The 5,157-nt window shown below is 36.7% G+C and overlaps 1 pseudogene; it reads left to right on the top strand.

Moving 5' to 3' along the window:
* Positions 1 to 1,071: 1,071 nt before the first annotated feature.
* LOC112785751 (uncharacterized) lies at positions 1,072 to 4,391 on the top strand (annotated as a pseudogene).
* Positions 4,392 to 5,157: the final 766 nt, after the last annotated feature.

The following is a 5,157-nucleotide window of genomic DNA, read 5'->3' as shown; positions in this document are numbered from 1 at the left end:
TTTTCTTTGGAGTGATACAGAGCAAATTAAGAAGATCCACCTTGTTAGTTGGAAGAAAATTAGTAAGCCCAAAAATGCTGGTGGTCTTGGAATACGTCATGCCAAAGACCTCAAACATGCTTTTATGATGAAAGTAGGTTGGGGTCTCATTGAAAAAAAAAGATACTTTATGGGGAAGAGTCATAAGAGCTAAATATAATTGTGGGAGTGATATTTTACCCAATATTACAAGAAAAAGAAACTCTTCCAATTTGTGGAAGGGCATTTGTGCAACATGGAATAACGTGGCAGAGAATACAACTTGGAGAGTTGGTGATGGATCTCAAATCAGATTTTGGAAGCACAATTGGGTGCCAACTATTGGAAGACTTGACCAACATGCAACTAAGGTGATTACTCATACTGATAACTATACAAATCTAATGAATTTTCTTACTGTTTCAAGTGATTGGGATGAAAAGAAGCTGCAAGAGTGTCTCCCGAAGCAAGTGGTGGACAGCATCTTAGCCATATCTCTGCCCTCTCTTTGGAAGAACTCTGATCGTGTTGCTTGGGCGCCTTTTGCCGATGGAATGTTTAACCTAAAAACAGCTTATAATGCTATTCTTGAGGAGCAAGCACCTTCTGATAGAGTGTTCAAGTTGGCATGGAGCTGGTGCAGTCCGAAAAGAATTAGAACCTTCCTTTGGTTAGTTGCCCACAAAGCCATTCTAACTAATATGGAAAGGAGAAGAAGGCATTTGTCAACTAATCCTAATTGTCCGAGGTGTGGTGATGTTGAAGAATCAACCATGCATGTGCTTAGAGATTGTACTCTAGCTAAGGAGACATGAAGACTTCTACTTTCTCAAAATAGTGATCCAGAGTTTTTCAACTTATCTACTCAGGATTGGCTTATTAGTAACTTGACAAAGGATAAAGAGTGGGCCATACATTTCGGTGTTACAATCTCTTCTCTTTGGTATAATCGCAACAAATGGGTCTTTGAAGGAACTTATTCACATCGAATAAATATCTATGAGTTGGTTAAAATATTTATACAGAGAGTAAGGAAGGTGGTGTTGAGCAGCTATGGCTTCGTCTCTGTTGCTCGCTGTCATCTGTCTTTAATCTCATTGATTTTGCTCTTGCTGTTGCTGCAGAACAGAAGAGGAACATGTAAGACACACACACACTCTCTATCTCTCTCCCCTCGTTGCTCTAGGGCTTATGACATAATTGAAAAATCTTGGGTTCGAAAGGTCATACAAATTATGTATTCTGTTGATTATTCATTTATTTATTGGCAAAATATGATTTTAGTATGTTCTCTGTTTGCTTAATTTTTCTTGACTTCTCGTTGAAACTTAACTGACCAAATCATAATCCTGCAAAGTAGAAGTCTCTAGGTCTTTATGTTTTGGGGGAAAAGGGGAATAAGATTTAGCTTTTATGTAGTTATATTAGCTTCTAGGAATAACTGTATATACTTGTGTATAGTAAGATTCCGAAATCACACAGAGTTCATGTATACAAACTTTCATAGAATCCTCGTGTGCTCGTTGTAAAGATTTATCCATTATGTTGAAACATCCAAGACCTAGAGATCCTCATAAAAGACTTGAGATGAAGAGATTCATAGGGATATGCTGGGATATAAGTGTTTCAGCAAGACAAGAAGGAACTATAGGGTTAAAAAAGTACAAACTTTTATTTTATTTTTAACATTTTAGGAACAAGATTTTCAATACTTCATGGTTCATCACATTGGAAAACATACAAATTTAGTATACTTGTTAGTAAAACCCATTAAGCTTCTATACCGTTATGCAGAACTCAATAATTATTGTCATACATTACCATTTGATGGGGAAAAACATGTACATCGCATTTAAGAAGTGAATTTCAAGGAAACAAAGATACCATGGTATAGGATTATAACAGCTTACCCACAACTAGTTATACACACATGATGATGTCGTTGAAGCCTCAGAAGCAAAACATGAAACAAATGTTTTGCATTGTTGTAATGGATTCCTTTAATGTATGTATATGTTGGTAATACAGGCCAAGCTAGTTGTTGATGCTAATGGTAGAAAGTACTGCCAATATGATTCTGACATTGCAACTGGCCTTGGCGTGGGTTCGTTCTTCATCCTAGTCGCAAGTCAAGTGATCATAATAATTGTAACTAGATGCCTCTGCTGCGGAAAAGTTACGAGACCAAGTGGTTCCAGATCTTGGGCAATTTACTTATTCATAACTAGCTGGTACACTTGCTTCCAATTGTTTTCCCTTTCTTTTCTTATTGATTTCACATAAAAAGTTCCAAGACCAACTTTTTAACCAGGACAATGATAATTGAACAACACAGATCTAACATGATTATGCACAATAATTTCTCTTGGACTTATACCATTATTCGCGAAGTTTAATGATGAGCGGATAATTTATACGCTTTTTGGCATTGTTTTTAGTATGTTTTTAGTAGAATCTAGTTACTTTTAAGGATGTTTTTATTAGTTTTTATGTTAACTTTACATTTCTAGACTTTACTATGAGTTTGTGTGTTTTTCTGTGATTTCAAGTATTTTCTGGCTGAAATTGAGGGACTTGAGCAAAAATCAGATTCAGAGGTTGAAGAAGGACTGCTGATGCTGTTGGATTCTGACCTCCCTGCACTCAAAGTGGATTTTCTGGAGCTACAGAACTCAAAATTGCGCGCTTCCAATTAAGTTAAAAAGTAGACATCCAGGGCTTTCCAGAAATATATAATAGTCCATACTTTGGCCGAGTTTAGATGACACAAAAGGGCATTGAACGCCAGTTCTACGCTGCAATCTAGAGTTAAACGCCAGAAACACGTCACGAACCAGAGTTGAACGCCAAAAACACGTTACAACTTGGCGTTCAACTCCAAAAGAAGCCTCTGCACGTGGAAAGCTAAAGCTCAGCCCAAGCACACACCAAGTGGGCCCCGAAAGTGGATTTATGCATCAATTACTTACATCTGTAAACTCTAGTAGCTAGTTTATTATAAATAGAACTTTTTACTATTGTATTAGACATCTTGGGACGTCTAGTTCTTAGATTATGGGGCTGGCCATTCGGCCATGCCTGAACCTTTCACTTATGTATTTTTAACGGTAGAGTTTCTACACTCCATAGATTAAGGTGTGGAGCTCTGCTGTTCCTCATGAATTAATGCAAAGTACTAATGTTTTTCTATTCAATTCAACTTATTCTGCTTCTAAGATATTCATTCGCACTTCAACATGAATGTGATGAACGTGACAATCATCATCATTCCCCCACGAACGCGTGCCTGACAACCACTTCCGTTCCACCTTAGATTGGATGATTATCTCTTGGATCTCTTAATCAGAATCTTCGTGGTATAAGCTAGATTGATGGCGGCATTCATGAGAATCCGGAAAGTCTAAACCTTGTCTGTGGTATTCCGAGTAGGATTCTGGAATTGAATGACTGTGACGAACTTCAAACTCGCGAGTGCTGGGTGTAGTGACAAACGCAAAAGGAGGGTGAATCCTATTCCAGTATGATCGAGAACCTCAGATGATTAGCCGTGCTGTGACAGAGCATTTGGACCATTTTCACAAGAGGATAGGATGCAGCCATTGACAACGGTGATGCCTCCAGATGATTAGCCATGCAGTGACAGCGCATCGGACCATTTTCACAGAGAGGGTGAAAAGTAGCCATTGACAATGGTGATGTTCTTACATAAAGCCAGTCATGAAAAAGAGTAGGACTGATTGGATGAAGACAGCAGGAAAGCAGAAATTCAGAAGAACGAAAGCATCTCTATACCTTTATCTGAAATTCTCACCAATGATATACATAAGTATTTCTATCCTTTATTTTCTATTTATTATTTATTTTCGAAAACTCCATAATCAATTATTATCCGCCTGACTGAGATTTACAAGATGACCATAGCTTGCTTCATACCAACAATCTCCGTGGGATCGACCCTTACTCACGTAAGGTTTTATTACTTGGACGACCCAGTGCACTTGCTGGTTAGTTGTATCGAAGTTGTGAATAAAAAACGATTTATTAAAACGTGCGTACAGAGTTTTTGGCGCCGTTGCCTGAGATCACAATTTCGTGCACCATTTAACTTGGTGCATTTAAGACTTGAACTGACATGACTATGTTGTTGATTCAGGGTAATGTTTATGATTGCTGCGGCATGCCTGCTGGCCGGTTCTGTGAGGAATGCTTACCACACCAAGTACAGAGATCTCTTGAAACAGAGTGCACCATCGTGTCTTGCAAACATACACTGCACAATAACTATTTCAAACATTTTAACAAATATTAGATTCCAATTTCAATCCACTTTTTTTATTCCAAACTTTAGAATTTCTATCAGAATTGAATTGTAACTCAATTCCATCAAAACTCAACTCAGTTCTTTCTCGATAAAGTTACAAAATACACTGTGTACTAAGTTAACATTGTTTTCTTTTGCGAGGAAAGGAACAATAGTATATATTCAACATATATGGGTAACGTAACCTTGTTCTGTATTATCTATCTAGGTATACATTGCATACAATTAAGCTTTTGATTAATTTCATAAGCACATTTTCACATATGGAACACTAATGTTCCAATATTTGTGCAGCTCATGTTCGAAAATTAGTATATATTCAACATATATGGCTCCTATTTTTTTTTCTCCTTCGCCAACCTATGCTGTAGTTGCAAAACCTTTCTTTTGGAAGGTTTTTTAATGTAGAAAGGCAAAAAAAAATGTCGTTGTTCTACTAGGCTCTTGACCAATAATCCCCCTTGAATGGGTTTTTAATGTAAAAAGATAATACAAAGGATTCATCCTTTAAAAGAAAAAAGTTGATACTTTTTATTGAATGACTATTATTGAAGGATTTGTGCAAGTATTTGATAGTCTTCAAAGTAAATCAATTTGGAGAAAGCACCGACCCTCTAAGGCTGTGTTTGGTTCTGAGAGTAAGACAAGACAAAACACTAAAAACAAAACACAAAGAACAGAGACAACAAAAATTAGTGTTCTTGTATTTTGTTTGGTGATAAACTAGAACAAATTATGAAAGTCCAAATTATTCTCATTTTTTCCCATTTAAAAAGTTTGAAAAGAAAAATATAATACAAACAGTTCGAAAATTAGTA

Source organism: Arachis hypogaea, chromosome 20 (assembly GCF_003086295.3).
Source record: "Arachis hypogaea cultivar Tifrunner chromosome 20, arahy.Tifrunner.gnm2.J5K5, whole genome shotgun sequence".
Lineage (NCBI taxonomy): Eukaryota > Viridiplantae > Streptophyta > Magnoliopsida > Fabales > Fabaceae > Arachis > Arachis hypogaea.
The sequence above is the reverse complement of the archived record's forward strand: the minus strand, read 5'-3'. Positions and strand labels throughout refer to the sequence as shown.